This window comes from Periplaneta americana, chromosome 2 (assembly GCF_040183065.1).
Source record: "Periplaneta americana isolate PAMFEO1 chromosome 2, P.americana_PAMFEO1_priV1, whole genome shotgun sequence".
Lineage (NCBI taxonomy): Eukaryota > Metazoa > Arthropoda > Insecta > Blattodea > Blattidae > Periplaneta > Periplaneta americana.
Window position 1 is genome coordinate 26016209 of NC_091118.1, and position 13804 is coordinate 26030012.

The 13804-nt window shown below is 35.2% G+C and overlaps 1 protein-coding gene across 6 annotated transcripts in view; it reads right to left on the reverse strand.

The window, feature by feature from the left end:
- Window positions 1-13804, reverse strand: part of LOC138691054 (uncharacterized) — a 90840-nt gene that overhangs the window by 40653 nt on the left and 36383 nt on the right. The window lies entirely within an intron of this gene.

Consider the following 13804-nt stretch of genomic DNA (forward strand, 5'->3'; position numbering starts at 1 on the left):
AGTTTTCAATATTGAATCATATTTCTGCACAGATACTGTCGTCCGTCTGCCTACGTCGCATCCCGGTTTCCCCCACCTGCTTCTGTTCGCCTCTCTGTAAAGTCTAGTAGCTGGGCTGTCTTAGCTCTTTTCTGAAAACATTAATTTGTGTTAGGAATTGGACGTCTACGTAATATTACACAACTGTTTAAAATAATTTAAATAAAAGGGCCTCGTTAAGTACGGACAGTAGATAGCATTTCTGAGTAATTTTATCTTTTTGGATCGGGCAGAAGTGAAGATTAAATTTACAGTACGTAAGGTACTCTTTTATAGAGTAGGTACAGAATTATTTCAACATGAGTTACTCGTGCGAAGGACGAACCTGGTAATTGGAATTAGATGCGATAGTCTATAGTGCGATAATATGCACAAAATAACTGAAGCCTGTATCGAAATGAACGCCCACCATTTTCAAAAATGTGTTTAAATATCCATATTATGATTATTTTTCGATTTAATTTCATTCTCTATATAGTACGCTAATGTGCTGTAACAGTAAAATATGCACTGTATAATTAATACGTCCGAATGGATAGCTCAATTCGTGAGTAAAAACACTTATTGTTAATACAGTACTGTGTTTTGATTAAACAAAAACCTAATGAAAATTATCAAACTCAAAATTGCGATATTTCCTAGTTTACATAAATGGATGAACTACTTTTCTTCCCTCCTATACCTAGTAAACTGATTTGTATTTTACGCCAGTATCATCGAACTCCAGTCTTGGAAGGGGGAGCAAGCGGTGTTTCCGGTTCTAGACCTTTAATCCAAAGATATAGCCAGGTTAATATTAAAAATGTTAGTAAAAATAAAATGATGTCCCTGTACAAAAACAATTTCAAATACATACCGGACACCTTCTGCCATCCAGAAGCTTTCGTTATTGGAAAATCAGTAGAAAATAATTTACTTTCATTGTTATACATTTATACGAGTCACCTAAGCTGTATAATGTAATTTAATTGTATTATATTAGTATATCAGTCCGCCGAGTTAGCTCTGTGGTAGCGTGTTTGCCTCCAGACTAGTCGGCCCGGGTTCGATTCCCGGCGGGGTCAGAAATTTTCGGGATGTGACGATGCATAACTTCTAATCACTAGATTGTGCACCAAATCTCTGTGAAGAGAAAGCATATGTCACTGTTGATAGTGATTCGTTCGACGTTAAGCCTGGCGGTGCTATTAGACAGTAGTGGGCTACGTGCTTTCCCCTTCCTTATCTTCATCATCATTCTTACCTATTCCCTACACTACACACACAGACACACTCACCCTAGTACACCACATTTAACTCCCACAGATATGCATCATGCACAGCGTGGCCCGCTGAAGTGGTGAGCAACTACAAAATGGGTCACAGTACTGATATCTATCCGTAATCTGCGGAACCCGAATCACGCAAGTGAAGTGGGTGCATACATACATACACACATACACACACACGTCGCCCTCGGTAGTGTAGTTGGTATAGGGTGGCATTCTATGCTCGAAGTTGCGGGTTCGATCCCGGCCGAGGTCGATGGCATTTAAGTATGTTTAAATGCGACAGGCTCATGTCAGTAGGTTTACTGGCATGTAAAAGAACTCCTGCGGGACAAAAGTCCGGCACACCGGCGACGCTGATATAACCATCGCAGTTGCGAGCGTCGTTAAATAAAACATGATTTTAAAAAATTTTATACATACATACATGCATGCATGCATGCATACATACATACATACATACATACATACATACATACATACATACATACATACATACATACATACATAGTCTACATACATATAACCTACCAAAATGTTTATATATTTATTGTACTGCAATATTTCAAGCAGTACGATTTTAATTTAATTGTTCTACAAATTATGAAGTATCAGGTAAATAGAAAGTGTGAAACTCTGCTTGTAGTTTTTGTTTGTAATTGTATTAAGGTTTCCTGTATACAAAAGTTCTGGAGGTAAAAAAGGAATAGGCCTATTCTGAACATGTTTTCAAAGTCTATGTTTTTCATTTACACAGAATATGTCAAGGAATCTTTCTTTTTATGACACTATGTACGTACTTAATTTTCCATATTTGTATTCTTAGGATCCCAGACCGTACAAAAATAATGTATTTTTTAATTTGTAAGCCATAATTTTGTAAAAATGGCATCACATTCCAATGGCATAAGATTCCAATGTATGTGTACACAGAGGATCATTAAAATTCATACAGGGTTTCCAGTCAGCCTCATTCTAGGAGGCACTGCTCAATATTGGGCCTGGATATACAGAATAGTTTCCGAAGGTTACGAGTAAGAGCCCCTTCAGACGAGGCCACTTAGCAGCGCCACTAGTGGCTCGTTAGTGGCGCTACGAACGCGCGTTTCAAGTACTGCTTAATACACATAATACATTTTTGTAGAGAATTTTTCCGTCTTCCTTAATAAGATCCTAAAGCAGCCGCCGCTAATATATAGGGGAGAGTCGGGTAGTATCGGACATCGGGTAATATCGGACAGTGAGTTTCTTTCATCTACCACATGATGATAGTACCTGATTGACATTGTTACGTTTCTGTGATGTCGCATAGAGAAATGTAACCATGTCACTCAGGTACTACCATATGGTGGTAGATGAAAGAAACGCACTGTCCGATATTACCCGATGTCCGATACTACTCGACTCTCCCCTATGTATGTAAATATGTATTAATGGCAATAAAACTTTTGAATTTCCAAAAAAAAAAAAAAAAATCAGACTTCCAATGAACATGGACATAGAGGGAGATATAGGCTACTTTTGGCAAATTTGCTCATACGGAGAAAGAATAGACGTAAAAATAGAAGAGTTTGAGTCCATCCATTAGTTTTGGAAAGACAGTATCGAGAACTATACTTACTTACTTACTGGCTTTTAAGGAACCCGGAGGTTCATTGTCACCCTCACATAAGCCCGCCATTGGTCCCTATCCTGAGCAAGATTAATCCAGTCTCTACCATCATATCCCACCTCCCTCAAATCCATTTTAATATTATCTTCCCATCTACGTCTCGGCTTCCCCAAAGGTCTTTTTCCTTCCGGCCTCCCAACTAACACTCTATATGCATTTCTGGTTTTGCCTATACGTGCTACATGCCCTGCCCATCTCAAACCTTTGCATTTAATGTTCCTAATTATGTCAGATGAAGAATACAATGCGTGCAGCTCTGCGTTGTGTTACTTTCTCCATTCTCCTGTAACTTCATCCCTCTTAGCTCCAAATATTTTCCTAAGCACCTTATTCTCAAACACCCTTAAGCTATGTTCCTCTCTCAAAGTGAGAGTCCAATGTATGTATACATACATAACAATAATAAATTTGTGAATTTTTTCATAAAACAATAGTTCGTAAATAGCAAATAATAATAATAATAATAATAATAATAATAATAATAATAATAATAATAATAATAATAATAATAATAATACCGGTATGATTTTCTACATTCCCAGAAATGGAGAATAAAACATGGCAACATGTGTAGGCTACATGGTGCCATCAAAAAAGACTCGTCCTTTATAACTTTTTGGGGTTATTTTACGACGCTGCATCAACAACTCAGGTTATTTAGCATCTGAATAATGCCGTGAAATGAGTCCGGATCCAGCACCGAAAGTTACCCAGCATTTTCTCGTTTTGGATTGAGGGAAAACCCCGGAAAAACCTCAACCAGGCAACTTGCCCGACCGGGATTCGAACCCGAGCCACGTGATTTCGCGGTCAGACGCACTAACCGTTACTCCACAGATGTGGACCCTTTATAAATTAAAAACATTTATTTATTCAAACTTAATCAGTGAAAAACAAAGTTTTTGAAAACATGTCTAAGATTTCACTTTTCTTTTCACTCCGTTATACGAGTTTCTTCATAAAATTAAAAATATAAAAGTTACAAGCAGAAGTCCTAACTTTTTACTCACCTGGTATATTTCACAGATAAATATGAATTTCTCTGTTTGTACATAGCCTATTAAACAAACTGAAGACACAATTGACTAACACAAAATAATTTTGTTGTCTGATGTCAATTAAGGTTGCCACTCGTCGGCGCCGGTACTTTCTTTACAGCTACAAAGGATGCACACCATGTTTACATACAAACCAAGTAGCGTGTAGCACGCTATTTTTCGTGCTGCGCAATCGGAGACCTTAACAAATTTCGTCACGAAGTAGCGTGCCAATTGCCATCTACAACAATATCTCTCTTTTTTTAAGTCTCTGATCATTTTATCTGGCGGAAAAAGTGAAGGGCAACGAAGACATGCAGAAACAAATAAATACATAAGGAAACAATAATAATATTACATTACTACCGCTAACTTAAAAAATATACCTATTTCAAACATAAAAAATGTTACATACCTAAGTTCCTTTAAAACAGTAGAACATTCATGTCAATTGATGCCCATAGGAGCAAGTGCGCGCTTTAGAGCTCAGGAGAGCCTGAGCGCTTTACAGCGGAAAGGAAAAAGACAGACGAAAGAGGTGGTATATGCCGCTTAGTCGAGCTATATACAGGGATGGCCACCACTGATTCAACTTATTAAAACCGTATCCATGTCAATTTTTAGATTTGCCTGAGAAGTGTAAGTGCACTATAAGAATGCAAGTTTTAATTTTAATGCTCATTTTTCACAAGTTTGATTTTTTTATTCAAAAGAAATATTTTCTCAACTTTTCGTATAGAAAAGTGAAATTTTCAGGTATAGGCCTACTTATTTAGTAGCCTTACAGAATGTTTTCGTAAATCCGCTAAACTGGAAAATTCCCACGGTGTCTTTTAAACCGTGCCGTTACGTTTAGCATCAAATTTAAGTAAATACACAATCTTGCCAACATAAGAACACGACGTTGGTGTGTGGCGTCGTTGGAGGGAGAAATTTGTTTCTTTTCTCTCTCTACCTCCTTCCTTCTGAACATTACTGAGAGATAGCACCACTGTTAGCTACAAGATATATTTGCGCAAATATATTGAAATAGAATACGTGACCTATTACGTGACTTAGATGAGAGTCTCGAGACAAAACAGTTTTGCTATATTTCTTTTTTTATTAAATGTTAAGCACAGGATCGCCATTTCGTAATTTTATTTAAGAAACAAGCCAAACAAATTATCTTTGCATCAAAAACGGATGCTCCCTGGACCAAATTATCGTATTTTATAATTGTTTGAATGCAACAGAAGCCAGAAGTCTTGCACTTGACTAATGCAGTGAATTATTTAAGAATATAGTCGCGAATTTTACTACCAACATTTCGATTGTGTTTGTTTGGCACGGCTCGGTACGGCCTGGTGACTAGTGGCCAGCGAGTAACGTCCACTATCGACATTGCTCTGCCGTGGGTATTATCCAGTTGTTCCCGTAAATCTAATGTACCGTAAATACGTATTACTGAAGATGGTGTATTGAAAATTTTGAAAATATTTGCATGGAAATTGTTTGTAAGGAAATTAATTAACAAAGCAACTACTGTTACATCATAAGCAAAAGATACGTGCCCATGTGTTGTAAAAATGTCAGCTCTATAGCTTCAGCACATTTCGAGGAAATAATTTAATATTCTGATGATAGGAAGTTGCTCACCAATATCACCTTAAAAGCATAATGCGATAAGAGTTTTGTTATGGCATATTAGTTACGTTCCGTTTGAAGTTTGTGCACCACTGTTTTCTTAATCCAACAGGCTGCTTATTCATATACACAACCCTTCCTCTTTCCATAGTTAGCGCTTGATGCCCGCGCACAACGTCAATGTTTGAATAATGCGCTTGCTTTGACATCACTGCAGTAGAATATACACTGCTGACTTACAATGACCTTTCATGTTTTCTCTCCCTCCTTACCCTACTTTCTGTTGTCATCACTTTCATCGGTATCACTCCAAAATTCACGACATAAAGGCAAATGTCGTAGAAAACGCGCCACCACAAACTGGCTGAAAGGTATTTCAGTGTCCTTTGAGGAGAGGGAAATATGCGATAGTTAATTTAATTTCAATATTCCTCATAAATATCTCGGCGGAGGAATCATGTGTGGGGGTTATGCGATAAAATATATATATATATATATATATATATATATGTGTGTGTGTGTGTGTGTGTGTGTGTGTGTGTGTGTGTGTGTGTGTGTGTGTGTGTGTGTGTGTGTGTGTATAATTTGAACTGGTAATGGAAATTACGTGAAAACGGCTGAACGGATTTTAATAAATGACCCGTCATTTTGAAGCTTGGCATCCAAGGATTTTCAGAAAAATAGTAACTTCCAGTGAAGCATTAGTTTTCCTACATAATTTTCCTATTTTCCAAAATCCATCTTTCGTCAGTTTTGAGACCTAATTACATTTCAGAATAAAACAAAACACACACTACAATAAACAATAGGCTATTACACGAAGGCCATGACATATTTAGAGTTCAAATTCAATTGGTTATTAAAAACTTCAAGACTTACTAAAAATAATTTACAGATCCGATTTTGCGGTGTGTAATTTTCTGAGTACAGCTGTGTATTGTAATTATCTGTAACTAACAAGAATTAACATAAGGAAAATTATTTTGACTATATTACACTAAAAGGAGTTGTAAAAAATAAAAGAAAGGACAAAACAAAAATTTCACTACGGAGATTCGAAGCATGCTGTGGAGGTAGCCCAAATCAGCGCCTTGTAATATGGAGTGAACTAAAGCGGCGCACGGAGGTTTACGGTTGTGAACTGCGCGCTCACCCGAAGGGACTTGGAAAATGTTCGCTGCTCAAGAGACCGGCCACTTTCATTTTGACCAAGAGTACTGCCTCACCCATTTCTTAACACGAATATAGTCACTAAAAACACTATAAAATGCATTCGAGTCTTTCAGAAATACTTTAACAAGCTGGTCAACCACATTAATTTGGAGATGACAAATCACAACAATTGAAATCGATTATCGCTACCAATCCTACCAATTGAAGCGGTAGCCGGAAAAAGGGCCCATGGGTCTATAGGCCCTTTATCGGGAGAATGTTTAATTCGATTCTACGTGTTAAAATCTACTTGCTTACGTAGTTTCGTTTCAATATCTCGTAAACAGAGGTCAGGGTAGCTAATTGAATGAACCCATGCACTCTTGCGCAGTTGTGGAATGCAGCAAACATCAACGTAGTCAGTTTGAGGTAGGCACTGCAGGCAGTATAATTGTGCTGTGTGTAGCAGTTGTGATCTGTGTGCGATCTGAATTGTTTCAAAATGGAATGAAATGAACATAAACGAAACAAGAGGAGACAGGACATGAAAATGAACTTAAAACGAGAAGACAGAAAAATGAATAAACAACGAGATATCACGTATGTAACTTCGAAAGGTGCTATTGTTGAAGGTAAGTTCTTACACCCATTACCTCTGCTACCAAAAGGAATGTTTCCTATTATTGAAGGTAAGTTCTTACACCCATTACCTCTGCTACCAGAAGGAATGTTTCCTATTGTTGAAGGTAAGTTCTTACACCCATTACCTCTGCTACCAGAAGGAATGTTTCCTATTGTTGAAGGTAAGTTCTTACACCCATTACCTCTGCTACCAGAAGGAATGTTTCCTATTGTTGAAGGTAAGTTCTTACACCCATTACCTCTGCTACCAGAAGGAATGTTTCCTATTGTTGAAGGTAAGTTCTTACACCCATTACCTCTGCTACCAGAAGGAATGTTTCCTATTGTTGAAGGTAAGTTCTTACACCCATTACCTCTGCTACCAGAAGGAATGTTTCCTATTGTTGAAGGTAAGTTCTTACACCCATTATCTCTGCTACCAGAAGGAATGTTTCTCCAAGTTCACTGCTGATGAACAGGAAGATCACTTCAAAATATTTTACAGGGGGCAAATAAAGTTACTGCAGGATGCTACATGACAGGCTTGTTATCAAAAAATCTACTAGTCGTAAATGTAAGTTGAAATCCAAAAGTAAGTTGTGAAAATACATGGACATATTCTCTGCGTCGAAGTGGTGTTCAGCAAGAGGTGTGTCGTCAAATGATTTTGGGAATCTTCAAAATTTCTGCCAAAAGACTGAGAGTAATACAAGCGAAAATATTAAAAGGTGAAACCAGCGAATAGGGATTATAAAGAATGGACACTGAGCGAATTTTCCTGTGTTTTGTTTCTCTGTGCGCCAGCGTTTAGTTCCACTTTCAAGCGCTAGAGGTTAGTGTAATCGAGTATACTCTAAGATAATAATTGAGAATAGAGTTGAGACACAGGATCTAAACATCGCCTACCTTATTGCATAATCCAGTAACGCTTTGATTCAAATAAATTCAAGTTAACAGCTTTTCCTTATTTCTCAGTGACAAACTAGTTGTAATAATAATATGTTATATTTCAGATATAATAAATTATATTATAAAATAATATAATACATTATAAAATTAAGTATCGAATTCGTTTAATATTTGTATATAATATAATATAGGTATATGGTTTTACTTCTCGTAAGAGTTTTGTTTTTCCATTTTCAGCGCTATCAAATCATTACATATTTTAATTGTTGTAGGGGTCAACGTCTGAACTCTCATTATAAATGAACTCTAGAGTCTAGACATTACAGTTAATGACGGATTTATTATTTTATGGATCCAATTTATTTTATTTGAGTACATAATGTACCTAGATGTACTAATTATATGTGTTATATTTTCGCTGTGTCGACTGCTAGCTGGTGTGATGTCAGCGCCAACTCTAGGGAGAAAGCAGAATCTCACGCTTTAGCTGGCTTGAAGGTCATTGAAATCAGTCCGGCTACATCAAAGGTACCGACGCGAAGTGTCCATTCTTTATAATCCCTATTCGCTGGTGAAACATTTGAGGAAAAAAAAAGGGGTTCTCATGAAAACAGACAATATAAAATGAACAACAATAGAATGGGATTTACTGCAGTCACACCTACAATCTATTCCACATAGCAAGATCCACTATTGTCCACTAACCCAAAGCTAAATATCAAAATTCTCTTTGGGTTATTCTGTGATTATTACAAAGAAAAGACTGGTGAAAAACTGAGTGTGAAGTTCAAAACATATTTCAAATATTTCAAACAGTTGGCTTGACAACATCATCGAAGAGAGCAATGTTGGATTGGGAGAAAACATCAATGAATATGATCCTCAAAGTGAGTGTGAGTCCATCGAGGATGTACACTAAAGTGTAAACTGCACTGAGTGTGAATCCATTCTAGATTAATATTAAATAACCTGTAATCTGTATTCTGTACCCAATAGATATTCTTGATTCTTACGTATTCGGTACAATTTATGACGTAACTATGAGATATATTTAAGAAATATAATTTTACCAAAATAATTATGAAATTGTAAACCTCTGTAATGTGCACCGTTCAATGCTGGTATTACATTTCTGCTGAAATGTAATCATTTTGAAAGTATTTTGATAAAATAAACTTGTTCTCTGGAAAAAGGGCCTATAAAATGCTTCAATAAAATATATTCTTTTATTAACACCATTAAAATCGGAATGTATTATTTAACAAAAACTTGTAGACACATATTATTGTAACAGTATGAAAATTGTTATCTAGATAAAAGTGCATCCAAATCGCAATGACATGCAAATAAATCTTTCAATCGTTGTTTTCTCGAAACATGACTTTTGCTTATGGGCCCTTTTTCCGGCTACCGCCTCAATTGTAAGTGCCTGCCCGGTTTTAAGTGCTGCCCGCCAGATCAAGCGTAAGTAGAGAAGCTATAAAACTGAGATAAAAGCAGTGGTAATGTTGCTGTCTTAAGTCTATACTATTTATTAATTTAATTTTTTGGGAGGAGGAAGTTACGTTTAACAGAAAAAATCGGGTTATTTTACTGTTTTCTAAACATTTAACAGGGGGCTAAAAAGGGCATTAAAACCGAGTAGCATTTGGTAACCTGTTTATGGGGCTTGCACTATGATCCGTTTATTTTATTACATGAATTATACAGTTATTTGTCACCTTTGCTCTATCAAATTTTCTTAATTTTGGTGCCAATCATGTAAAATAACTCATTAAATTTTCCCATTTAAGTTTGTAAATGGATCTTGAAGGCAATCATAGGCCTACAATCGCTGTGAATTCTATTCAAAATTTTGCATTCTTCTACCTCAAATTATTATCTTGTATCTTGCGGAATTCTTTACCTAGTGATGTCAGGGACTGCCGGACACTATTATAATTTTTAGTGGATTATTTTACGACGCTGTAACAACATCTCAGGTTATTTAGCGTCCGTATGAACTGAAGGTGATAATGCCCGTGAAATGGGTCTGAGGTCCAGCAGCAATAGTTACCCAGCATTTGTTCATATTGAGTTGAGGGAAAACCTCGGAAAAAACCCAACCACGTAACTTGCCCCGACCGGGATTCGAACCCGAGCCATCTGGTTTCGCGGTCAGACGCGCTAACTGTTACTCCACAGGTATGGAAATTACTATAACTCAAAACTAAATTATAAATGTACATGTTCTATCTCATGACATCAATTACTAACAAATTCACTTCATTTCTTGAGTTTGAATAACAATAACTACCGGTATAGTAGTAATATTACTACTACTACTAATAATAATAATAATAATAATAATAATAATAATAATAATAATACTGCCGGACACTATTATAATTTTTAGTGGATTATTTTACGACGCTGTTCTATATTATTATTATTTCAATTATCTCATTGTACTAAATTTATAATTTTATAATTATTATTTATCAATGATTGATGTAGACTATTATATTGTTTGTATTTCATCTCATTGCCATTTTCTATCATTCATTCTCATCATCATTTGTTGTTTTGTTCTGTTTTATGTTTTTGTTATATCTGTGCTGAACTGTAATTGGCCACTGGCTGTTGTACAGCACATTAAATAAATAAATAAATAAATAAATAAATAAATTATTATTATTAATACCGCTAAAATAATAATATTGTCTTTGCAGACATGCGTTACGTTATTTATAGTAATCCATTATTATCCCTTGGTCAGGTTGTTTGTAAGATTTATATAGGCCTAAATGCTGTATTTTTAGAATCTCATTCCTTGAACTCTTTTTCTGAAACTTATTCAATATTATTATTATTATTATTATTATTATTATTATTATTATTATTATTATTATTATTATTATTAAATACCCTAACCTTGGGGGGGGGGGGGTAAAACCTTAAGTTGGTGACACTGGGTCTCTGCGATCTTCAGGTTCCAATCGTCCGGTGGGTAGCTCCCAGTAAGGGCCCCTTTCAATGGCTACGTGGAGGGGGTATCCTTGGTTGTATCGAAGACAATCCGACAGGGAAAAAAGTTGATATAAAACTCACCAACAGCCAGACAAGCAACTGACTGAATGTGCAACCTTAGCCGCTCGAAGATTCGCTAGAGATAAAGAAACTTATAAACAATGTCACACACCGTGTTTTTATTAAAACAGGAGGAACAAGTAACATTAGATTACCTACCTACAAGATCAAATGAATGATCGTAAATGGAGTTGTATAAAGACGTAAACAAGAACTCAATGAACGCTATCCTTAATTTTCTTAAAGATTTCTACTTGTATAATGAATGATATAATAATTTCCTTTTATATAGTAACTAGTGGCTTGTGCAACAAATGCTGCAAACTAAATTCATTAGACGTTCAAATAAAAATGTTTACATTTATTTTCAAAGAGGAATACCAGACATTTTGAAAGTTACTTGCTTCCATAATAATGAAACATACTCCCTCTGAATGTTTTGCCAAATACATTTCCTTGAACCTATCCACCTTCAGTTTTTCAGTTTCAACGCGAAAATGCAAGTAACAATGTCAACACGATCAGTGGGTTTTTCATGTGGGAGTAATGCAGTAGCTAACTTACTTCAGGTTATTGTGGATTGTAGGTGAAAGTTAAAAAAAGTCAGGTTTGCTATGCTTTCGAGCAATAGACATAATATCTTGGTATAGCTGCTGCATGTAGAGCTTGAAATGTAGAGGGTAAAATCATTTTATTCTTCTTAGAGATCTTGCTGAAATGATCGGGAGACTATAACATTTTGTAGGCCTCTTGCTTTATCAGTAAGTAATACATTTTGGTCTTTCCTTAGGAACTGTAATTTTTGCGCTCTCTCGAGCCAATACTAATCAAAATGACGCATATAAATAGCTATACCACACCACCATTAAGTATATGAAAAAGACCCAACCTCACTTGATTAATAACTATAACAATATTTGATTTTAATAAGAATATTAATATATATATATATATATATATATATATATATATATATATATATAATAGCCACCACTCAGTAAATTAGAGAAATGAAGATTTAATTTAAGATATTCTCTACATCTACCTACATGAAAAATAGTCACATCACGGCATTAACTATAGTAATATTTCATTTCTAATTGTAATAATGCCAACAAATCACCTCAAGTTTTATAGATTTTAATATCCAATACACAGCTGTACTCAGAAAATTACACACCGCAGAATCAGACCTGTAAATTATTTTTAGTGAGTCTTGAAGTTTTTAATAACCAATTGAATTTGAACTCTAAATGTGTCAGCAATCCTGCAGGTCATGGTCTTCGTGTAATAGCCTATTGTTTATTGTAGTGTGTGTTTTGTTTTATTCTGAAATGTAATTAGTTCTCAAAACTGACGAAAGATGGATTTTGGGAAAAAGGAAATTGATGTAGGAAAATTGACATTTCACTGAAAACTACTATTTTTCCGAAAAACGTTGGGTTCCAAGCTTCAAAATGAGGGGTCATTTATTAAAATCCGCTTAGCCGTTTTCCCGTAATTTCTATTACCAGTTCAAATTATATATATACTAGTGGCTTGTGCAGCAAATGCTGCAAACCAAGTTCATTAGACGTTCAAATGAACATTTTTCAGATTTATTTTCAACGAAGAATACCAGAAAGTTATTTGCTTCCATAATAATGATACTCTCTCTCGAGCCAATACTGAAGAGAACCACGCATATAAATATCTACACCACACCACCATTAAATATATGAAAAAGACCCAACCCCACTTGATTAATAACTATAAAAATATTTGATTTTAATAATATTATTATCTTATGTAAGTTTTATAGCTTTCAGTAACATATACTATATAGCCGCCACTCAATAAAATATAGAAATCAAAATCTAATTTAAGTTATTCTCTACATCTACTTATATAACCCCAAAACGTTTCACTTTCATATCATCAATATAGCATTAATATGTATAATTGATGAAAAATAGTCACATCACGGCATTAACTACAATAATATTTCATTTCTAATAGTAATAATGTCATCAAACCACCTCAAGTTTTGTAGTTTTTAATATCCAATACACAGCTGTACCCAGAAAATTACACACCACAGAATCGAACCTGTAAATTATTTTTAGTAAGTTAGGTTTTTAATAACCAATTTAATTTGAGCTCTAAATATGTCAGCATTCTTGCAGATCATGCCCTTCGTGTAATATTGTTTACTGTAGCGTGTGCTTTGTTTTATTCTAAAATGCAAAACGGCCGACTTAATGCTCGCTTCGCTTCTCCTGAATGCAATTAGCTAGTTATCAAAACTGACGACAGATGGATTTTGGAAAATAGGAAAATTATGTAGGAAAATTGACATTTCACTGAAAACTACTATTTTTCCGAAAAACTTTGAGTTCCAAGCTTCAAAATGAGGGGCCATTTATTAAAAT